The 24,922-nt window shown below is 43.6% G+C and overlaps 1 long non-coding RNA gene across 2 annotated transcripts in view; it reads left to right on the top strand.

The window, feature by feature from the left end:
• Positions 1-6: 6 nt before the first annotated feature.
• The window catches only part of LOC104857762, a 41,706-nt gene continuing 16,790 nt past the window's right edge, over positions 7-24,922 (top strand). For both annotated transcript variants that reach the window (XR_778954.1, XR_778953.2), the window contains exons 1-3: positions 7-133; positions 9,834-9,930; positions 21,923-21,994. This is a non-coding gene — a long non-coding RNA (uncharacterized LOC104857762). The remainder of the gene's footprint in view (positions 134-9,833; positions 9,931-21,922; positions 21,995-24,922) is intronic.

Below are 24,922 nucleotides of genomic sequence, written 5' to 3'. Positions count from 1 at the left end.
GCGCCTGGCCACTGTGCGAAGCATCCCCGTCCCTGGCAGAGGCCACCGAGACCGGCGGGGAGGTAGGGAACTGGGCTCCGCCGAGGGCCGGGGCTTGGTTCCCCTGGAGACCGGACAAAGGCGATGCTTTGGGGTAAATGAAAAGTTTCTTTTTTTTTTTGTCGACGCTGAAAATTAGAAACACATATGAGGCCACAACTGAGATTTTATTTTTCTGAACAGAACTGTAATTGTAGTAGAAAAAATAAATACCGAGCGAAATTAGAATCCTATCAGCCCGGAGCATCGGGACCCCACCCGCCCCAGCCGGCCCCCTGCACAATGGCTGGGCCTGCAGGGACCTGATAGTCACCGTGGAGCCAAAGTTGCCGTTTCCAAAACTGCACATTCCAGCGCTGGGTCCCCCGAGGATGCTGCTGAATGGAAAGCTTTCGCACAGGTGCTGATGGTTTAGGAAGAGTTCTCTCGCTAGTGCTTTCTCGGACAGAACTCAAACCGCTCACGGTTCGGTGGGAATGAACCAGTTTTCCCTGCAGTACTGTATTTACTTTCTTTCAGCAGGGGAGTTTAGCAGGAGAACGATGTTAATTAATAATCCTAGGAAGAAATAAATTAGATCATGAGGTCTCAGGCTCTCTGGGAAATTTCTTGCATCAAAGACTAATCACTTTAGAGAATTTTTTAAAATGATTTTGAATATTTCAAGTCTTGCTTAAGATTCTGTGGAATTCCTTTTTGATTTAGTACAATAATAGAATGTCTTATTTTTAGAGTTCAAAATATATAACTTTTGCTGTAAACATTCTTTAAATATCCTTTAATTTGGCTACCATAAATGTGGAAAGGATGCTTATAACATTGAGATAATTTTCATAAAAATAACATTTCACATATAAATGCAAGTCTTTATAGAAGTCAGCCTTTTCTTCAGTTTGGAATTACTTAGCTGTGAGGATATAAACAACAGATTAGAACTCAGAGCCTAGCAGATTTCTACCGTGGACAGAAAGTTGAGTAAGTCAGTCAGCAGAGCACCCATTGTCTGCAAAGCAAAAAGGCAGGTGTAAAAATAGCGACGGAACAAGGCAAACTGTGCTAACAGAATGCTGTGCAGCTGTAGAGGAGAGAGAGAAAGCTGACCCTCCACAGCACAGAAGAGACTGTAAGGGTGAGCGGACTCCACTGACAGATTGGCCGGTTGTCTTCAGAGGCCATGAGGGCTGGCATTTGCTTCAGCCAGGGCTTCAAGGGTCTGTCCCGGATGGTGCTGCAGCAGCAGGTGTGAATGGGTGCAACACGAGACTGGCCGGCTCACCTGCCCAGCCCTGCGTCTCTGGGGGCCGTTTCTCTTCTTGGTCCTAGTGGTAAGAGGCACCCCCAAATCCTAGCTCACACATCCTGGCCTAAGGGTTTGGAGTTGAGACCAGGACAGTAAGAGCTTGGATTTGTGACACAAGCTCGGAGCTTTCAGAAGCTATGTTGGCTTCCTGTCGCTGTGACAAATGTCTGAGATAAACAGTGGAAAAGAAGGAGAGGTTTATTTCAACACACAGTTGATCGGCTCCCATTTGGTGCTCGTGGTGGCATAGGCCCTCGGAAACGTGGCAGAAGTGGCTGCTTTTCTCATGGCAGTCAGGAAGCAAGAGAGGAAGAGAGGAGGGGGCCAGGACCCCAGTATCGCCTTGAAGGGCATGCCCCATGATCAAAATTTCCTCCATTAGACCTCATCACATCCCAGTAATGCCACCGGCTTCCAACAAGCCTTCAAAACATGAGCCCTGGGTGACATTTAGGACCTCAGTCATAATGGAAGCCATGTCCCTACCGCAGAGAGAGAAGCTAAAGAAGCTAGTCAGCGGGAAGAGGCCAATGAAGCAGATGTGTGGAAGGTGAAGGGATAGATTTCAGAGGGAGAACTCTGGCGCTGCTGTAATCTAAAGAGTCCTCAACCCATAACCTAAAGCCTCTATTGTCTGGCCCTTCACAGAAAAGTTTGCCAATCCCCGTTCCTGGGTTAACCTGTCCCCATATCCCTCCCTTGGGTGCCCTGTAACCTCCTTTCATCCATATCACAAATTCCTTGTCTTGCTTAATCCACCACAAGTGGCGTTTGTCCGAACAAAAGTACCACAGGTGAGAAAGTTTTACTTAATTTGTAAAGCATTCCAAGGGCTATACTCAGTTAATAGCTCTATTTTTCTATCCAGAATAATAAAAATCTGCAGAGCTTTTGTGCAGGACAGAATGTGTAAGCAGTCCAGGAACCCAGCCCTTAGCATGGAGCTAGGACCATGGGTTGGTCAACCCATTGATAGAGTAACTGACAGTTGAAAGTAATCTGAGATATAAATTACAAGTCCAAGACCAGCACCTGGATGTCTCACCACAAAGAGGATTTGATACCAGTCCGACAAGTAGTCTACAAATAGAGAAGGCAGCTGAAATACAAAGGCATGTCTTCAACAACCGACAACCGCGTGGGTCATTAGGCTTTTGAAAAGTTCCTGCTGTGTTGCCCAGGTCTCAATCCCCTTTATAAGCTGCAATAGACCACCTGGCAAAACTGTTTTCATGTAGAGTTGATCCCTCCCTTAACTCTTTTGTGGCATGGGAGGGAGGTTTAGCAACCTGATGAAGTCTACAGACTCTGTCTCCAAAAAATGTTTCCAGGGCTGCATTAAAAGCTAAAAGACTCAGGATTACAAAGAAAACGTTGTACATTGTATAATGAAACAGTTATCAAAAGTATTGAGTACAGTTTTGACATGGTTGTATGCTTTGCTTGGGCAAGGGTAGTGGGGATTGAACCCAGAGCCTTTGTGCTGAGCTTCATCCCCCAGGTGTTTTTACTTACTTTGAGATAGGGTCTCCCTAAATCACTACACTATGGAGGTTGGGCTCCTCGGCCTCAGCCACCCATCTTTTGTATGCATCTTGTATGCATGTATGCATCTTTTGAAGGCTTGAGATATAAAGATCCAGTGATAGATCAAATTGCCACCATGAATTTGAAGTAGTAATGGGAAGAGATAAATTTTTAGATAATGATATTTGTAACAATTTGAAAACATGAAAATACCTGTGATTTCCCTTGATAATAAAGTTATTGTCTTGGTTACTTTTCCTGGTTGCTGAGGTGAAATACCTGACACCCAAAGCTAAAGAAGGAAAGGTTTATTTAGCTCACAGTTTGTAGAGGTTTCAGTTCACGGTTGGCTGGCTCCAAGGCAGAGTGGCACATGGCAGAGGGGATCGCAGAGGAGAAACAGTTCATGGTGGGCAGAAGGTAGTAAAGCAAGCAAGTGACAATAGCAGCTTCTTTCTAGTCCTTTTATAGTCTATCTAGGCTATGCACCTTGCAGCCCTAGGGCAGGTAGGACTCACACCCATAACTATGCTAAGCCACTTAGTGGACTGATTTAGTAATCACACACCCTTAACCTCAGCATCAAACTCTAGATCCAGCCACCTCTAACAAAGCCCCATCTATGACAGCATGAGGCTTTGGGGGGACATCTAGACACAAGCTGTAAGTTATGTTGTTATTACAGTGGTTTATTGCATTCATAATTGAAGGACTTGGTAAATGTTGGTTAGCATTTAGTGAAAATATAGTTTTTTTTCCACACTTAAATTCATGAACTCTTTAAATTCAGTCCTCAAGTCTCTTTAGACCAGAGCATGAGGAAGTCTGGGAAGCCTGAGTTAGGAAATCATGATGTCTAATGTATCCAAATCCTCCAATCCGCAGAAGATTACAATTGTCTGTAAGAAAAAAAGTATAGAAAGAGCGAAGAGTATTGGAAGGAGAACAAGAAGCATGAAGGAACAATCAGAACACTTCAAGAATAGGGTAGCACAGAGCCCAAGGGAAGTGTTTTAAACTTGACAAAGTGGACCACAGCTGAAGAATAGCTAGCAGCTATGGGAAACAGGAAAGTAGAGAATAGCTAATAGCTGAAGGAGAATGTGAGTCCATCTGTCACAGATGTTGGGTCCATAACTGTGTGCTTGCTCCAGCATGATCCCGCACAGCTGAAGGTCATTTATGACATGTATGACCAGGCTTGAAAAACATGCTGCCTAACAGGGTCCTTTTTCAAGAGTTTGCAGATGGAAACTTGAAGACTAAAGCAATTGTGAGGGACACGGACAGAAAATGCTGTGAGGAGGTGGGCCAGGGTCTTCACACCAAGCTACATCCCTAGCCCTTTTAATTTTTATTTGTGTTAACACAGGTTCTCACTAAATTGCACAGGCAAGACTTGAACTTGTGATCCTCCTGCTTCAGCCTCCTAGAGTACTGTGATTACAGGTATGCACCACCACGCCCCGATGCCCTATTCCTAACTGCACTTAAACCAGTAGTGCCTAGCTCTCAGAGGAGGAACTTTACAGTCACCACATCGTGCCTGTCCCAGTCCCCACTCTGCTCCAAGTGTTTGTTCATCCAAAAGCAGAGCCAGAACATGGGCTGCTAGTGAGTGAAAGGTTTGTGGGAAATCAGGGGTCAGGGAGGTTAAGGAAAGGTCCCTGGAGACAGAGCTGAAGAATTTGACCTCAGACGGCTTCCTTAACTTGCCAGTACCTCGTCTGCCTCATTATAGGAAGGCCCTATGACCATGATGTATGTTGGTTTTTTTCCATGCAGTTCCTGACACAAAGGGCTCATTACATAATGACTTATTTTGTTTTGTGTGAAGTGGGTGACCTTGTGTTCCAGGCTGGTCTTGAACTTGCAGCCTCAAAGAATTCTCCCACCTCGGCCTCCCACGCAGTCAGGGTGACCAGTGTGCTCTGCCACACTCAGCTCAATAGCTGCTCTTTAGCACACAAAATAAATCAAAGGGCAGCCTGCATTCATATAAAGCATATACATCCTAAAGATATTGGTCTTGTGTCTGTGCTTTTAGCTTTCTAAGTAACAAGAATCTGATCTGTGTGAGTTTCTTTGTACAGTGCCATGTTCAGTTAAATTTCTTAACAAAATCTTTTTGATGTTAATGAAGTTGAGAGGCCATACTTAAAATAAAGGGAATCTTAGTGCAAGGAGGCAGCAAGAAGTTAAATAACACAGCTGGCACTTCCTAAGACAATTCACAAGGCGGATTCTGTCTATTTTCCATCACATAAAATGGAGGTGAATCACAAAGTGAGAATTAGACCCCAAACCAGTGTTTCAGAACATACTCTTGAATTAGTTCACAGTCAACCCAAGCAATGAGATTCTCTGTCCTTTATGACGGGAAAGACCATTTTCATTTCCCCAGTGCCATGTTCTCGCTGAAACTCACGGGTTGGGAGAGATCAGCACTCATTTCCTACTTTCGTGGAGAGCCAAACGGAGAGATAAAAACCGAACATGTTGCTATAAGCATATAAAGTGCTTTAAAACATGTATTTTTTGAGTTTAAAAAAAATTATGCAGACTTTTCCTTGTCAACTTATATACTTTGGAGATGGAATTCCACAGTACATATATATATATGCTGTCTGTACATAAATGCAACATTTTAGGTCACACACTTGAATCACTATAACAAATAAGGTTCCAAATTGATTGTTGATCAGATAGATTTTGGCAACAGAGATTATAGGAATCTCTAATACTCTACATTTTGGTTATCAGACCACTACTTTGTGAACAATTAGCATGATTCAATAAAAATAAAACCTGCATTTAGGTTATTGTTGAATTTAGAAACTCTCTTGATTCCTCATACATACATTGCTAATGAGTTTCAGAATTCATTATAATTTCACATTAGGTTAGCATAAATACCATTTAGAATAACTTGCACCAGAGAAAGTATAGCAAAATGCTAATATAAAGACACAACTAGGGAAAGTGGCCACGTCAGGTTAAACGGCAGCTGGATTACAGCTCACAGCCACACTGCACAGCACTGTCTACACCGCAGTGAGAGACTTTGGTTTTAAGTGTGCTTTCACGGGGAGGCATTTTGCCTGACGGCATTCCACCTAGCACTGCCGTCAGGGAGCAAGATGTGCTGGGAATGCAGTTTCACTGCACTGGGAAGCGCTGATCTGATCAGGTGTCGCTCTGTTCAGGGCAAAGCGAAGCACTCCATAATGGAATTTTGGCCTTCCTTTGTGAACTGCTTCCTGGTTGTAAATCAGACATACTTGAAAGTTTATTCAGTTCTTCTTGCCCCTGTTATGGTTTGTGCTTAGTCATGCCCCAAAGCCCCATGCAGATGAGGTGGGCCTTTCTTTTTCAGAGGTAGTTGAATCTGCAGCGTGTGATGCTGGGGTTGAGGGCGTGTGGTACTAAACCACTACAGGTGAGTGATTGGTTTGGCACCGCTGTAATCCTAGTACTGTGAAGAAGATAAAGGGGGCAGCGAGACGCCGGTAAACTCTCTCTTGTTACCTTTGCTGCCTTGAGTGTGCCGTGCTATTTCTTCTCTGTGATACCTGTTTCTCATCCCTGTCTTGGAGTCAGCCGAGTACGGACTGAAACCTCTATGAACTGTGAGCCAAATAAACCCCTTCCCTTCTAATTTTGGGGGTCGGGTATTTTGTCTCAGCAATGAGAGAAAAGTAACTAACACACCCAAAAATAGCATAGTCATTTTAATCACATTTTACATTTCCCCAGACAGAACAAATACTTTTTTAAAAATCCCATTTAGCTCAATTCAACTTACAGTGTTTGTTAAACACCTGCCTCCTATCACTGACTTGTCACACTTCCTCTCCAGCAGTTTTCATTGCTTTAAACTTCAGTAGCTGTTAGGAAACCATCTTTCAAGGGCCAGAAAGATGTTAATATATCCTTTTAATTCCTAAGAAGACTGATTTGGGTAGCTGTTCAATACAAGCAATATTATGCAATTTTAATTCCATATCACAAAGCATTTAGCAAGAGCCTACAATGTAGGCACTGTACTGGATGTGGGAAATTTGAGAACTAACAAAACAGTGCATGTTGAGGCTGGAATGAGCCTGTGTTAGCCCAAACTGAAGACCTGAGGCCAAGCACGCAGGCCAGTGTGTGAGACCCATGCCAAGAGATGTGCAACATGGGTTCTTTGAAAGGAATCTTTGTAGTAGGATCGAATGTTCATTGATTGCATTGTGTCATTATTTTCCAGTTTTAGGTAGTAAAGCAGGACAGTAATAGCTCAAGTAATTAAAATACCTCCAGTGTCTACTTTCTTGCCTTCCATCCTTTCATAGGGAAAGTAACTGTGTGAAGTGAAGGTTGGAGGCTGTGGGGAGCTGGAGGCATGGAATTCTGCAGTGCTGAATAACAACTATCAGCTGAAAAGACAGCCAGGCTTCCTGCTTCCAAAATCTACTTCCGTTCTAAGTCAACGCATACATAGCTGCAGCCTTGGCCAAACTTGACAAACTTTCAGCCGCAATGGTGACATAGTGACATTTGATCATTTTAATTAACAGGATGTGTGTAGGGTTATCATAGCAGTCCAACAATATCCTCAAAGCCCAGGACACTTTTTACTTTGCTTTCTGCTATCCCTAGCATAATAACCTTCTTCCTTGGATTTGTTGCCTTATGGTTGCAAGGTTGCTGTCATAGCCTTAAAGGCTGACATCTTCATACCATCATCCCATGTAGGAAGAAAGAGAGCAAGTAGAAAACATGCTTTCCTTTCCCCAAGGAGGAAAAACTCCCAGAAGTCCCCAGCACATGTTTTATATCTAACTGGACAGAAATGGGCCACATGGCCAACTTTAAGGGAGGCTGGGAACATGTGTACTAAGCAGTAGAATAAGAGATTAAGATGGGCTTAAGTCTGTTTTCATTCATTCCACAGCACTGGGGTGGGGTGGTTATATTGCCAACCTGTGTTATTAAGGTTAGTTAGCAAGAAAGACTGGAGATGAATGTCTACCACAGTCACTAAGTCATTCGCTTAGCACAACCTTGGGGAAATTACCCAGCATCTGTCTTGGTCAGTCTGGGTTACTAAAACAAAATATCACAGACTTGGTCATAAAACAGAAATTGTTTAGATCTGAAGCCTGGGAATCTCAAATCAAGGGCCCAGAGAGCATATGTCTGGCAAGGGCCCAATTCCTGGTTTGGAGATGATGTCTGCACTGCAATCTCGCCTGGTGGAAGGGACTAGCTAGCTGTCCGGAGTCGCTTTTAGAAGGGCACTAGTTGTGCTTGTGAGGGATTTACTCTCACAAACTCATCACCTCATACAAGACCTAGCCCCCAAATGCCAACACATTGGTGAGTACGTTTCGGAATGAATTTGGGAGAAGTGCATTCAGACCACAGCAACATCTGTGCCTCCTCAGTTTCCACATAAGTAAAATGGAGATGAAAATAAAATCATGCCCCAGGCTTGGGGTGAGAATTAAATGATATAGTTCATGCCAGCCGTTTGAGTAGGAGCTTGGTTCATAGCAAGGGCTCATAAATATTAGCTACTATTAAAAAGAGGCTCCGCTCTGTATTTCTCAGTGCTTGGTTTACAATCAAATTCTCAGAGTCCCTGGAGGGCCTCCTTTTAGCTGTCTCCACCTGGCTATTTCTCTGTTACTTTCAGGACTGATGCCAAGGCTCGCTGCTCCAGAGTTTCCTCCATTAGGTGCATTCTCGTGAACTCTCACCACAACACCTCTCACCTGCTAAATAAAGGTGGTGGAGGAGTTGATTAGCGTGGTTTCTGGAGGTCGATTATCTGGCTGGGCGTCCTGGCCCCACCACCTACTGAGTAAATAACCTGCATCTATTAAAGAGAACTAAGTTAATACCCACAAAGCATCTAGCAGGGTACCTTCTCATGGGAATCACCAAACTGCTATTAATTATTATTACTTTTACCCTTCAGGCCACTCCAGCAGCTTAGCATGTGCCACTCTGGATTTTACTTTACTTGTCTATCCCAGGACTATGATTTTCCTGAGGACAAGGACTGTGCATGATCAACTCACTGTCCTCCTGTCCGCATACATTTCCCAGCACAGCCAACATTTGCTTGCTAGAAGTGGGAGGGGAGGAGGGGAGGTGGAACGGCAAAGTGAGTATGGGCAGCTTCACAAGATTAAACCTGAGAATGGTTTCGTGCTGAGGTCGTTCAAGGCCTGGCCTTTCTGGTGATGAAGGCAGAGTGAAGAGTAAAGGAGGACACAGTTCTGTGAGGCCTGATACTAGAGATTCTCAGAGTGGGTTTTCAAATCAAGGTCATATCAGGAAATGCAGCCATGTCTTGGAAAAACAGGAAGTGCAGTCATAAGATCTTTGGGTTAGATGGGGATTATGTGCTAGGGTTGGAAGATGCTGCTACAAAGGAGGAGAGAAAGTGTAGCAGTGAAAAAGAAGAGAAATGGCCTCTGCCCTAGTCTTCTCCACCATTAAATCCACACTGCTGTGGCCACCAGATAGGTGAAAACCTCAGTTTAGACGGTCAGCTTCTTCCCCGGATCCCAGTGATTGATCATCTCGGTACGTCTAAGCCTGTACGTGTCAGCACACAGTTCCGTGCTTCAGCCCTGCTGACCTCACTACCCTCCTCCGCTCCTTACTCCCCACCTCTCCCTACTGCGTCTCACTTCCTCCTTCACTTGAAACTTCCTGTCCTATGATTTTGCCCCAGCTTCACTTAGTAGGCTACCAGCTTCTCTTCAACAGTGCGCTCCACCATCACTCCAGGAGATTTTCCTGGATTCACCAATCGAACTTCAAGAGTCCGATCTCTGCTCCCCTGAAAGCCCATGCTGGCTCTGGCCACCTCTTTCACATCATAAACTGTTAGACTGCAAGCTCACTGAGGGCAAGAATTGGGTCCAGTCAATGTTGTGTCTCCAACATCACCTCTCTCTCACGTTAGTTTCGGTGAGTGGATGAACACATGAATACAGAGGACAAAGTCTGCCCTGGCTTCACCTTCTGATGCTGATGAATTGGAGAAGAAAAAAGCTTGACTGGTAAGTTTGAATACATAAGAACTGTAGCCATAATCCTTGTAAGAAGTTTGTTGGGCTTGGTCAAACTACTGAAAAATGGAACATTTTCGATGAGTCCAATTGTTGAGTGGTGTCACGAGAGTCATTTTTAGCTGCAATTTGAACAGTATTTTAAAACTTTAAGACATGACCTGTTTATGGGTCAAGGAGTCAATATTATAGATCAAAACAAACATTAAAACATGAAATAGAATGAATTACAAGCAATAATATAAAATAGAATGGGTGATAGTAAATATTAGAATATATTTACAGGGTCATATGTAAATATCTTTCACTCTAGGATAAAAAAAAAGATTATAAGTATTTCTCTTTAGATTTCTTTCCAGCTCTAAAATTCAAGACATGTAGAATATTCCCAACTTTTCTTTGCAACTCTGAGGATAGAAATAAACAGAAAAATTTCACATTTATGGAGAAGTATTCATGTCAACTGCCAGAAAGTTTGCATTCAGCGTATAAGGCAGTTATCCTGTGCTTCTTCAAGTCAAGAAATGGTCGCAATAGTGCAGTGTCATAGGTCAACATGGTATCTAGTTCAGTGTCCCATGCGGGAGTGGGTACGCACCAGTGATGGCGAACCTTTTAGAGCTTTCCATGATAACAAACAGCCTGCCACGGCACAGGTGCCATAGTTTCGCCACCACTGAAGGAGGAAGCCCTTTAGGTCTTCAGTGTCAGCCTTCCTTCTGAATACAGTTTCATAATAAACAGCACATCTGCCACATTAGGAGAATAAGGAGTAGAGGGTAGTGGGACAAGAGAGAAGAGGAGGGGAAGTCGGTATTTCTTTCTCCCTAATCATAACTACAACTATGTGGGTTCCATCCCTTATGTATGTCAGGCCTCCTAAAGATCCCAGTTATTACACCCAAGTAATGGGACCCACAGAGTGCTCAAAAATGAAATCTTAAAGCTCCAGGTCCTGAGTTCGGCTCTCGCAAGGAGCATGAGTTCAAGACCCACCTCTGCTCAGGCTTCTTAGTGGCGCACGCCTGTAATCTCAGCACTCAGGAGGCTGAGGCAGGAGGATCGCTGTGAGTTTGAGACCAGCCTGGACTACACAGCGAGACCTTGTCTCAAAAAACTAAAAAAAAAACAAACAACAAACACTACTCTGATGGCCATGACCTGGTCACCTTTCAGGCAGGCATGGCACCTCTGAGCTACATCCCCAGCATGGTCATCTTTCAATGTGCATGTTTTGATCATTTCTCATAGTGGTTCTTCCTCCTCTAATGCAAAAAGGACTAATGAGAAATTCTTTGAATTTCCTGCTCTATCACCACCCTCATGTACTGAGAACCCACTTGTGCCACTTCCTTTTCAGGCTTCTTATGTTCTTAATTTGTATTTTTCTTCCCGAGAAGTGAATATTGTGGGACTCTTGATACTTAAATTCAGGGCAGTTTGAAGGCCTATTCCTACTGATAAACCCTTCATCAACAGCTGCATTTATGCTGCAAATGTGAGGCTTTTTATTATTCTACTCATCCGCTTCCTCTTTACTTCAGGCCTCTACCTGAATGGAGCCGGGGTTGTCCTTGGCCAGTATTTGGCCATTCCAGGGCTCTGAGCATTGCATCAGAGGTGATGAATGATGACAAGTTTTCCTAAAAATATCTTTCACAAACTCCCCTTGTGTCTTACTTTGAGCTGCTGTGACAAAATACTGCAGATGGAATGGCTTAAACAACAGACGTTCATTTCTCATAGTTCCAGAAATTGGGAAGGCAGACATCGAGGAGCCAGTAGAGATGGCTGGATGAGAGCCTAATTCCTTGTTTGCAAGTCTTGTGTTTGAGTGAGTGTGTGAGTGTGCTCGTGTACACATGTGTATGTAGAAAGAGCTCTCACACCCCTTCCTTATCTTATCAAGGCTCTGATTGTCCCACACAAGGATCTCATCCTCCTGACCTAATTTAAATCTAAGCACTTCCCCTCCACTCTACTTCCTAAAGCCATAAACTGGGGTGAGGATGGTGAGCGAATGAGGGCCCATGGGGCAGCCTGGTGACTTTGGGTCTGCACTATGCCTGTCACCTGTGGTGGCCACTCAGGACACAGGGCCCTCCTTAGGAGCACCCTGCAGTCATTTCCTGAGGCTCAGCACCCTGCTTGGAGCAGGTGCCCCCTACCCAGTCCTGTACTAAGGCCAGCACAGGCCCACAGACCTGGAAGGAGAACTGGGAAAGCCTTTTAGTCCAGGGGGCAGGCTCTCCAGCTATATACCCCAGGCCTTTGTTGCTCGGTTAAAGTCAAAAATGTCTTCCTTGGATTTGGCTTTTGAAAAACAAAACTAGAAGGGCTGATAGCTTTGCTGCTTCCTATCTTGCTGGTACCTTCACAGAAGCAGGGAAACCAATGAGCATCAGACTGAGAGAGGTGCAGAAGACATGTGTGGAGGAAAAGCCTGCCCCAGCACTGGGCTCTGCTCCAGCCACAGTGTATAGAAGCACCGAGGACCTTCCCAGGCTGAGGACCTAGACTTGCCTTCTCCCTCTCCCTATCTTGTCCCAGGGACTCCCCGCTCCCTTCCCTCGAAAGAAAAGCTTAGCTCAGAATGTACCCTGCACACCACCCCGGGCCCAGACTTCCTTCTTTCAGGGAAACTTGAGGTCAAAGAAATGACTGCTTTTCAGGAAAAACTGCAGGCAGTGATTCTAAAGTTCGTTCAAACATTGTTTCTGCTTACATTAAAGCCTTATCGCTGGAGCACAAATACTGTTGAGAAAGAGTTCAACTCATTCTCTATATTACTTCCCTGAAATGTCCTCCAGAATGACTATAATACATACTATAAACTATAATATTCAGTAACAAGTCTATTTCACCCACTTAAAAGTAGATGAAGTTCATAACTTACCTATTTCGGGCTCAAAAGGCCTGCTGTATGCACTTGAGCAGATACATTTTGAAATGGGGTTTGATGCTGGACTAAGAATGAAGAGAGATGCCCTTTAAAACTTTTCTTCTTGTAAACTACAGATTCTTCTCATTTCTGCTTCTCAAAGAGACAGCCTGGTTAGGTTTCTTACTAGCATAGTCTGAATTGTGTTCCTTGCCTTGAGAATAACCAGCCCTCCGTTAACTCCATCCCATCCGTAGGTAGCAAAATCCCACCAAAACTGGACAACTGGTGGTGGACAGCACTCTGAACCTCTGGGCTAGAATAAAGTTTCTCTTTTCATACAGTTATTGTCTTAAGTACTTGGTACAGTAGGGAAACATGACTAACACAACAACCAAAGACAGCAAGGGTCAGAGATCTGATGTCCCCGAGGGTTGCTCCCAGGCAGTAGGTGGCATGGAGTGGGACTGGCCTGGAACTACTGAGGTCATAGAATTAATATTCCCATATATTTCCCACCTCTTGAATACACAGGTTCTGGCTCTATGCATCTTGTGCATTGCAAAGGGGTTTGTGTGGCAAATGATAAACACTGAGCCAAGTGGACTTCTCTGAACAACTAGGTTTTTGAGCTGCCTCTTCCTACCTTCAGCTGATGAGAACTGAAGAGATGGGAATTGGTTTTTATCTTAGGCAGAGTTTAATTAGAGAAGAAGAAGTTGTCAAAATATCTCAGGCTTCATTTCAAAGTCAAATGAAAATGATTTCTGTATTACTCACTGGCTTGTGTTGCACAGATATTCTAAGCTTGTGTCTCAGTGGCACTGTACGTAACTGGGAGGAGGTGGAAGTAGCTATCATATCCATTTCCCACCCACGTCTCATCAGACCCCTGGTAACCTGGGCAGTCGGGAACAGGTGAGGTGGAGGAATGACAACCATTGTGGTGAATCCTGGCAGCGATCATTATAGGCCACAAGCAAGAAATAGAATTTAATATACTACATGGTCCTGTTCTCTCCTGTGTATAAAGTTATAAAACCCAGGACCCAGCCTTGCTTAACACCATGAATTTGTAACTATGGGTAGTATTTACTGAGACATTTCTGTGCCTGGTTCTTTACATACATTCAATCCTCACATCAAGAAAGGCGTAATTATCCATATTTTACAGGTAAGAATACTGAGGTTCTTAGTGGTTAAGTGGCCCATCCAAGGTGAAACAGCCACATCCACAGTAAAACTAGGAGATAAAATAATAAAATCCTAGAATTTTAGAGTGGAAAGGGACAGTTGAGATCTAATATTAGTCTAACGCTCCTACTTTTACGTGAGGGGAAACGGATGTTTAGACCCTTGCCCTCCAAAATCACATATTGTTTAGTTGGTTGTAAATCCAGGGTGAGGATACAGGCTCAATTCAATGAGTATATTTTGACTTGAATGCTTACTAAATGCCATGCACAGCCAATTCTCCTATTTCTCAGACCTCAAATTTTTCTATCAGGCCTTACCCAGAAGGTAGGACATGGGTAGAGATCACAGTGCCAGGACATGAACTCTAAATTGTGGGACAACTTTGATTAGTAGGGAAAATAGTCAGCCTGCCTGGCAGCCAGAGGGGAGGGGTTGGAGCTGGAACATCAAGTATAACTTGATCCTAATCATGAAAGTCAAAAATGTCATTCTGAGTTACTTTGAGAGTGACTTGTCTTGTGTGAAATGAGGTCTAAGTCTTTTGATTTGATCCTTACTAGGGTGACTTTTTTTTAATCCAGTGAATAAGAATAACCAGAAGCAGCTGTTTCTATAACAAAGCGCCATATTCATCCGTGTGCCCTGTGAACTGTGGTGAGCGTTACGGAATAAACTCGGGCTCCATTGTCCACAAAGCAGGCACAGGTACAGCTTTCCTGTTGGCCGCAGGGACAGGAGACCTTCTCTGTCTCACCAGGCCCAAGTCACAAACTCCTAAAGTACTTTATTGGTGAGACTCTTCTGGCTGTAAACATGTGCATATGTTTCAAGAAACGTATGTTGGGTGAAAATAATGTCTGACTGAGAAAAGTGAGTTCAATGAGTTAAGTGACTTTCCAGAATTACTGGACTAATTAACAGCAATCTTGGGCTGGAAACCTTTATCTAATTTCTGTTTCATTCTGCCAGTTTGCCTTTTGGGAATCTTTCACCACTAGGGAAAAGGATGGCAATATCGTACCTCCCTTTATTGTAGGAAATGAATGTCAGCAAAACGTCTTGCAGTCTTTGAGGAAGCAAATGCAAAGTCAGTGTGCTAGAAAGTGGACATATACAGCAGCGTATTTCGAATACAGATGGAATCTAAATTTTCTAGTTTGACATTAGAAATGTGCTTTCTATATGCAGAAGTACAATGTTTGCTGGAATACATGAAAAATGATGTTTAAATGTCTTGCCTTTTTTCATCAGATAAATGGATAAGCTTTTAGGCAACCTCTTCTAACTGTGTCCACTAGCATCTTGCTGCATTAATGGAAAATAATGCTGTCTTTATAGTAAAGGCAGCTGGCATGCCGTACGACAGCTGCTAATGTGAACATAGGTATGTCACTGCTCGGATCGATATGGCTATTAGATCAACTCCGTACGAATGAACCGTTAATAATTGCCATAGAAAAAAGCCTGCACCACCTCAGACAGTTCTGTTAACTTACCCATGCTGTGGGACTGGGGATGGATGAGGCTGGACACACTTATGAGGGGCTAAGGAATGAAAGAAAAATACTCCCTGACTGGGAGAGCCCCTGTCAGCCAGGAGAGGCCAGGGCTGGTGCAGATCGGGGCCCTGAGTCTGGGAAGGGAGGGCATGTTCTTGACTCAAAGCCAGTATTAGCCATAGCAACGCCTCTGCCAGTCAAACTCAACTGCGCATGTCCAAGCCATGTCTTTACTGCAGGCAACAGAGACCTTTCAGATGTTGCTGGCTTCCTTCCCTTTCTGTGCATTTTAATTTTCTCCTCATGAAAATGTTTTTCCACAGCCAGTGCTACCTAATTACTTTCACTATCAGCCTTCCAGCTCAAATATGTCTCCCAAAGCCTCCTGCACAGAGCGGAAAAGGATTTTATTACAGCTGGGAAATTCTGTTGCTCACCAATGAGGAGGCACCTCTGTGGTAACACACAGGTCAGTGCACATTCGGTGTAAATGGTTGACCTGAGTCCTCACCCTGCCTGGTTCCAGCCCCGATAGAAGCAGAGTGCTGAGACCACCGAGTGCTACAACCTTGGCATCCCCGGTGATTTTGCAGAGTGGAAGAATTAGTCTTGCCCCTTTCTTAGCTCGAGGCCCTGCATTTCAGCATTGTCCAGGGCAGTGTACACAGACCTTGCCAAGTGCAGCTTCCAAGCACATCAGTGAAACACTTGTAATTTCAACAATAATTCTAGGTGGTTCCAGGTACAAACAGGATGGGAACCCAGCGTTTGGGTTTAATTCTTTTCTTGTTTTAATTAGAGAAAATTTTTCTATGCAGCTAGGGATCAAATTCAGGGCCTTCTTCATTCAGAGCTAGTGCTTTACCACTAAGCTATATCCCCATCCCTCTTGGGTTCAATTCTAAGACACACACACAGGCGCGTGCGCACTCATGTAATTTTGTATGTCAGACTTTCCTAAACTATAACTGCTGAGGCATTCTAGGAATTTTATAAAGTTCTTTTTGGAGGAAATTCCAGATTCTGTTAAGTCAGAATTTAGCAGGTACCATGTGCCAAGCCTTTTGGGCAACACAAGGATTGAAAGTTTTTGGGATTTTTTTTTTCTATAGGAAGCTTAGACTGTGGAAAACAAGACTGTAATTCATCAGCAATAATCAGGTACCATGTGCCAAGCCTTTTGGGCAACACAAGGATTGAAAGTTTTTGGGATTTTTTTTTTTCTATAGGAAGCTTAGACTGTGGAAAACAAGACTGTAATTCATCAGCAATAGAACTAACAATCTAGAGGCTGAAAGAGCAAAGGCACTGGTGGAATGAATGACCCTGGCACATACGTCTTGGTCCGGGTGCTGCTGGTAACTGTCCCGGGAGGCCAGGGAGGGCTCTCCAGCTACCGCTCTTCCTGGTGACTAAAGAGACGCACAAGAGTGCAGTGTGTCTGTGCTGAGTGCAGCTGCCCCATGGGACGGGGTAATGCAGTGCAGAAGGGAGGAGAAGAAGGTTGGAATGTCCAGTAGGCCCTCGGTGTCGGAGGGTTAGAGTCTCAACAGCGCTGCGGGTTTAAAGGAAGGAGGGAGGGCTGGGAGTGTAGCTCAGTGACGGAGCACTTGAGTAGCATGTGCTTAGGCCTGGGGAGATAGTGATAATGAAGACATAAGGGACATTCTTATTTTAAGTAAGAAGAGAATTCTGCCTTCGGCCTGCTAAGTGGGGAGCTCAGCACTCTTGGCTTGCCCATCTGTGTGTTTGGGGCCTACTATTCCAGGACTCTGCTCTCTGTCCTCGATGCCTGTAACAAGACTGCTGATTTTTTCATACGTTCATGCACTAAGGCACTGGCCAGAGTTCTGCCACTGGGGGCTTGGAGCTACAGGAATCAGCCGGGGCTGGGATGCTCCAAAGGAAGAAAACTAAAGCCAGCTGCACCAGACTGAGTCAGTGGAGACCATAGGAGCCTGGGAGCTCTGTACTGAAGGTTGTGTTGTGAAGTAGGTTATTTACATTCTTATAAAACAGGGAGGGAGGGAAAAGAGGGACGGGGTCAGGTGGTAAAGTCAGCAGTCAGTCCCTGCTAAAGGATTGATGATCTCCCAAAATGAGAGGCTGTTTCTATCCTAATAAAGAAGCATACATAGTATGCTTTCCTTTTAAACACCCATGATAAAAATGTTTACATCTATCTCAGACTGGAACCCAGTGTTTAATTTTGAAAATAATGAATGTCCAAAACCAAATTTTCTTTAAGAGAAGAAAGAAGAAGCATTTGTAGATAACAGTATTATTCCTAAAATGTGTCTAGTAGTAGAACTTTTTAATCCAGATTTTAGTACGTAAATAAATGAGAAAAGTTGTTCATTTATATACATTCATCTGAAACTATCCTGAGCTTCAATGACAAAAAAGAAAAAAAGATGGTATGGAGTCAAAAGGAAGAATGTGGGTTTCCGATTTATAAAAAGCCAAATATCAAATTTCCTTGACACAATAACCTGTGATGTTTTAACCAAAAAGCAAATGTTTTCTATGGGGTCTGTTGCCAGCCAGGCACCAAGGCCAGACTGTTTTCCTGGGAGGTGCAGTGCGAATCCTGGCACAGCTCACCTGGCTGTCTGCATGGTGGTGAGAAAAGTGGCCTAGAATCGTCATTGTCACAACAGAGGGTCAGAATTCTTCCAGAACGAACATATTTCTCAATATGAGGAAAACAAATTTCCCTGAGACCTGAGAAAACAAAAGAAGGTATAGACGTGTATATTACTGAGAAGAGTTAGAGAAAGCACACCTACCCCCAAACCCTAAAAATTTGGCGTGTGAATTTTCCTGAACTTCAGGCATATGCAGAACCCAAACCACAACAAAACCTTCCTTTTCTTCAATGGACACATCCCGTGCATTTCCCACCTGAACTCAGCAGGCCACTGGCTGGCTGGTGTGTGGCACTCCCTTGGCCAGCCGGTCCACCTGTCTCCTACCTCTGCAACAACTCTCTCACCCCATCGGCATGAGTTCCAGACTTGCAAAGCCAGCCAATCTTCCATTGGTCTTTGAAAGACTCTGAACATTTCATTACGTTATTGTTTATTTTAAATTAGAAGCTTTTAGATTCTTTCTGTTTGGGAGTTTAAATATTAAGTTGGTAACCAAACTTCCAAGAAGAAATACCCTAAGGAAAAATTTTCATCAAGATCCTATTTCCAGATGACAAATGCTTCCTCCACAACTTTCATGGTGTAGTAACCAACTGACATAATACCTTCAGCCATTCCGTTCTGTTTCCTAGCTCACTCAGCAAGAATCATTTATCTTTTGAATGTGTTTAATCAAACCATCTAGGCCAAGGACACCTGCTCAAAGTTTTTATTTGTAAAACTCACACTCTGACAAGCATGTATTGAATTCTGCACCAGCAGTTGCAACCTAGGTTGTATTTGTTGAATTAATGTCTCTCCCCTTTAAAAATTTACTATGAATATAACAGATTTATCACAACTTTAAAAATTCAAGATGGCCTTGGATAATACTGTGTGAGGAAAGTTACAATCTTCTTAATATAAAGATGCAACTTCAAGCACAGAAAGTATAATGGCAGATCGGAACCGGATTATGATGGTATTTATTTATAGGATTAAGTGTTCCATTATTCATTTTTTCTCTCATTTGATAGGTTTCTGGGTGATTCCGCACCCATATGCAGCTTCCTGGGAGCTGAGTTGAGCTGGGTTTGTCAGTTGTGGCACACTGATCATACCCAGATGTCAGCATGGCCTTCCTTGGATATGGTGGTCTCAGGGCAGCATTCTTACAGTGTGAAAATAGAGCTTTACACATTGGAAACAGAAGCCGTAAGACCTATATTATTTATGACACATTTTATGTGTCCAAGCAAGCCACAAAGCCAGCCTAGATTCAAGGAGAGGGAAAACAGACTGGCTCTTGAGGATAAACGTGGCAAAGTCACATTGTAAAAGGCGCGTGGGATGTGAAACACCAACAGCCACTTTTGGAAGCATCCTACTACACTCCACCTCCTTCACATGCCTCCCACAGGCAGTGACAGTAATCACCACCTTCCTCCACTGCTCATCCTGCTGCAGCCTCTGCTCAGTCATCTCTCCCAGGCGTAGAGGAAGGGACCGCTGGCCCAGTGTTGCCTGTGTGTATCTCTCACATGTGTCTCTGTAGCTGGAAGCCTGTAAATTAAAAAGACAAATTGTCTGCTCCCCACACACCATGCATGGTATCAAAACAAGGACAGGAAAACTGCCGTAGATAAATTACTCTGTACCCTTCACATCCAGCCCCTGAAGGGAACAGACAGCAGCCGTAGACCAATGGAGAGGTACTACCCCAAGGAAGAGAGAAGGGAACCCATGAATTCTTCTGGCTGGGGATGATCATGAGACCACTGCTATTTGCTGAACATTTATCAGTGCTGGATACTGTTCTGAGCATTCACCACCCACTTTCTCATTTAACCTTCACCATGAACTTGAAAAGAAAAGTGCCTGTTTGGTGACAGGAAAATCTCGGCGAAGACATGACAGGAGAGATAACCCACCTACGCTATATGGATAGAGAGTTTGGGTGTAGCTTTGAATTTTCTAGCTTGGACATTAACTGGGAGAGAGGAAGCAAGACACGTAATAGGTTGTGAAAAACATGAAGTAGTCTTTAGACATGTGAATTTTCAGGTGCCTGCAGGATAACTGGAAAAACACAGACTTGGGAATGGCTGGAATTCAGGGGACTGTAAGTAATTTTTCTACAGAGATTGAGAAGCAGATCGGGGACAAAACTGGCAACAGCCAACACCTGCCCAGTTAATGGTTGGAAGTTACTTCTCTGTAGCTTGACATTCCTAACATCTCATGCTGTGTGCCATGGGTAGGTGGCCTCATCTGGGATTGACTTTTCTACCAGGTATAGAAAGACAATTCTTATCACAACCCCTGTAAACTCACAAAAGAAAGTGCTAGTGAGGGATGTGAAGTTAAAATATTCTCTTCTCTGTGCTTGGGAGAGTGTATTTTGTCCCCACTCCTACTGGATTCACCTTTGGTCAATGAAGAGTCCCGTTTCCTTGTAAAGGACAGTGTTATTGTTTTAGACTACCTCGGTTTAATTGTAAGTGACTGTGATTGAAACTATATAAATAGATCAAGTATTGTGACACTGCCTAATTAATACAAACTATAGCCTCTCAAGGATTAAAAATCAGGGCCATTACAGGGCTACAGATATCTCCGGATTCCCTGATGGGAGATTGCTTTCATCTCCTAAGGGCCACTCTGGGAGAGGGTTGTAAGAACAGTGGTGAGGTCTTTCATTTTAGACTCACTCTTTAAAAAGTAAAAGTAGCTCATTTTACTGTTGGGTCCACTTTAACATTTATCTGCTGACCAGGTTACATAACTCTTTTGTGCAGGTTAAGTAAGAACACAGATGGTGCAGTGTCTCCATAGCAACAGCATTTCGACTGGTTTCTGCTTGTCAGTTTTCTTTGACATCACATTCCTGTTAACGCAGAAGCTCCAGCCGCCTCCTTTCTCTAGTTCTTCCTGTGTTTCCACCTCTCCCTTTGCTATTTCCCCTTCCAACCTCTCTGTCTTTCTGTCTTGCTGTGTCTCTGTCTCTGTTTCTCCCCACCCCCTGCCTTGCCTGACTAAAGAATAAAGGAACAAGGGCTGGGGATTTAGCTCAGTGGTTCTGCCCCAAGGACCAGCGTTCAATCCCCGGTACCAAAAAAAAAAAAAAAAAAAAAAAAAAACAATAAACAATAAAGGAACAAATACTTCCAATAACTTTTCTTTGGATTTTCAATCTCTACATTTCTCACACATTAAATATTAAATATGAGCTTGAAGTGTGTTTCCACTGTAAAACTGTAATTCTGATTTGTCTCTCTTTTGCTTGAAGAAGAGGTGTGGGGGCCATGTTGTATCCAAATGAGATCATTTCTCTTACCTTTGGAGTTAAGGCAAGATCACATACACATAAGCAGGTGGATGTGTACCCTTAAAGACTCGTTAGAACAATCCTGCTGCTGCTTTAGGAAAGGCTCACTTCCAGCCATCCTCGTATTCAAACTTCTCCTCGACTTTCTCCCCCAAAGACCTCACAACTAGGTGTGTTAATTATGGACCTGGAGCCTGTGTTCCAGTTTGCCCCTCTGCAGCATTGCTGAGCAGGACCTGTCAGTATATTTTCAGATGTCTTCACTTCAGACTCACTTCCATGGCCCTCTTCCTCCTGACTCGTCCCTGGGTGCAGATGCAACACTTTAAAATGCCATCTCCTTGGGGAACCTTCCTGGTTCTTGGTTATCTTCTGCACTCCATGTGCATTCTTCAGTTGTACTTGTTTCTCTACTTATTCATTCATTCATTCTTGTCTCTCCCAATAGACTCCAAGGTCTGTGAGGGCAAAGAGCATCTTGACATGCATTTCCAACATCTTATGCACAATCTGGCTCATTGTAAGTATTGAGAACAATGCTTTTGTGGTAAATGAATGGATATTTCCTTTCTGTTAAACATTAGAATTTGCTTTCAAAGCAAAGCAAAACAAAATCTGTTTTTCTAATTAGAAATGTTGGTATAGTTTCCTTTTTTGCTTTGGCTATTCGGAAACTCAGAACTAAAGTTAGTGGTCAGTCAGTATACCTGCATTTCCTACCATGCTAGCATATTTATTTTCTTCCTCTTCAGTTTATTTTTCCTTTACTATTGTTATTGCATTATTTTAAGATTTGCTTTGGTAAGCTATCTCAAAAATTTATTGAATGTAAGCAACATGTAGTATAAAGTAGAAAACTGAAAGCGTTTCTAATTTCTTCAGTGATGTTACAAAGTATTGAGAATAAGTAAGCATTCATCACATTTATCAGAAAAATGGTTGGACTTTGGGGTAAAATCCACTTGAATTGCTGAAGCATTACTTGACTGTGTTCTTTTCCTAATATCCTGGCAGCCCTTCTTAAAACCCCTTCTCTCTGTGACCTACAGAGCTCCCTGCTGCCTTTTTATAAAGAGAAACAGTGTACGAAAGCCATGATTACGGAGTTTCACTGTGCCAGTCCGACGGTAGCCAGGTGATCCAGGTTGCAGATTCAGGACTGGGGGTCTGCGAGGGCGATGGGTGGGAGGAGAGGTCCTCCGGGATGATGTGAAGTCTGTGCCCTGGAAAGCAAGCAGTTGGGAGGAGGGAGGTCAGTGACATCAGTGTCACCAGGGAAGCTGGTGAGCGAGCCATGAGGATTTATCAACAGAAAGGCTAACTGGACAAATGTCACATTTAGAAAAGAAATAACTGAATGACAAGAGAAGTTAGGAACCCAGGTAGGAAACAAGAAGAAAGTACTTTTCCCAGGAGTAGGGAAGACAGACTGTTTGTACTTTCAGTGCCTAAGGGGGCTGGAGAGGAGAGGAGGAGGAGTTGGATTGTCCCCTGCCCCTGGGTGAGAGTGGAGGAGCGGGTAAGGCCGATGGCTCCAGCTGAGGACTGGTTTGAGCTTGGAGAATCCAGAAGCGTTCTCTATGTCTTTTCCTGACTCTCTGGGACAGGGTGTGGCCAGGGGACGAGTGCCTTCTGCCTGCTGTTACTTTTCCTCTGAATAGCGAGGGGTATGACGTCCTTCACCCATAGCCCACATCTGTCCTAGAAAACACCCATTCCCAAGTCCCCACTTCCCTTACTCTCAGTCTTTCTGAGGACCTGGGTCGTGGGGACTCATCGAGGGTGCACTGCTGTGCGGGAGGCTGAGAGGGGGTTAGGCATTCACCCCCATATTGCCTGCGAGTCTGGAGCCGTCTGAGCAGAAATAGGCGAAACCTTGTGTGTAAAGGGGATTTGCTTATGCTGCTGGTTGTTTGGGGCCATTCTCCTCTCCTAGCACCCAACTGCGGTGTATAGTCCGTCCCATCCCACATGGGCAAAGTTTGGGTGGGACAATTAGTAAGGTGGCTGCTCCGTCCCAGTGGCTTGAATCCATTCCGCATCTCATGGGCATTTGGGCTGTGCCGAGCCTTCTGTTGTTAGGAACATTGTCACACACATCTGCTGGTGTCAGATGAAAGAGAATTTGCACGGTCAGCGTGGGTTAGTGCCAACCTGTTTTCCAGAGTGGCAGCTCCAGCTTGTACTTTGCTAAGCAGCGGATGAAATTTGTCATTCTGCAATCATACAATGCAATACTTGGAATTTTCCAATGTGTTAACTTTTCTGCCTGCTTACAGTAAAATGATGTGTTACTGTGACTTTCATTTGCGTCCATCCAATATTAAGTGAGGTTAAGCCGTTTTTAATTTTTTTATAATGCCTTCACTAAGATTTAATTCACATACCTTAACAGTCATTCATTTAAAGGGTACAACTGAGTGGTTTTTAGTTTATGCAGCTGTGCAATCATCACCTCCGTCAGTTTTACAATATCTTATCGTTCCCCAGAGAAGCCCTTCACCCCTTAGCAACCCTTCCTCCTTTCCCCCAGAGGTCCCTCTGCTCTCATGACTTTCTGTCCAGATCACCTACTCTGGCATTTCCTGAAAGTGGAACCAAACAGTATGCGGTCTTTTGTGACTGACTTCTGCCACTTAGCATAAAGTTTTTAGAGGTTTCTTCATGTTGTAACGTGTCTCGACATTTCATTCTTTTTATTGCTGAGCAACCTTTCATTGTACGGATGTGCCACATTTTCTTTGTCCATTCATCAGCTGATAGACATCTGGGTTATTTCCATCCCTTGGCTGTTACGAATAAAGTTGAACATTATGAATGTTTGTGTGCATAATTTTCTGTGAACATATATTTTCATTTCTTCAGTATCTACTTAGGAGTGGAATCGCCAAGTCACAGAGTAACTCCATGTTTAACTTTTTAAGGAAACTGCCAGACTGTTTTCCAAAGTGGCTGCACCATTCTGCATACATGGTGTGTGAAGGGTTGTTTTTGTTTCCCGGTGCCAGGGATGAAGGTTTTGATTTGGCCATATTCTTACTGACTTATCTGTCTTTTGATTTTAGTAGTAGATGACTATAATCAATATCACAGGTATGAGACCGTATTTCAGTTTAGCTCTCATTTGTATTTCCCATAGGGCTAGTGATGTTGAATATCTTTCTACATGACTGTGGGGCACTTGTGTATCTTTGGAAAAATATTTATGCTGATCCTTTGTCCAATTTTAAATCGGATTGTCTTTTTATTATCTATTAGTAAGAGTTTGCTGTATATGGCTACTGCGAATTGGGCAGTAAACAGAAATGTGTAGTAATCTGTGCAGTATGATGACCAGTTCCTTCAGGTAGATACCTGGCTCATACATTTTGGGGGATAATTCTATTTTTAGTTTTTGAGGAGCCTCTATATTGACTTCCACAGTGGTTACACTATTTTGTATCCCCTC

The sequence above is a fragment of the Fukomys damarensis genome, unplaced genomic scaffold (assembly GCF_012274545.1).
Source record: "Fukomys damarensis isolate Sample0158 unplaced genomic scaffold, DMR_v1.0_HiC HiC_scaffold_27, whole genome shotgun sequence".
In the NCBI taxonomy this organism is placed as follows: Eukaryota; Metazoa; Chordata; class Mammalia; order Rodentia; family Bathyergidae; genus Fukomys; species Fukomys damarensis.
Note: the sequence above shows the minus strand (reverse complement) of the source record. Positions and strands in the feature narration are given on the sequence as shown.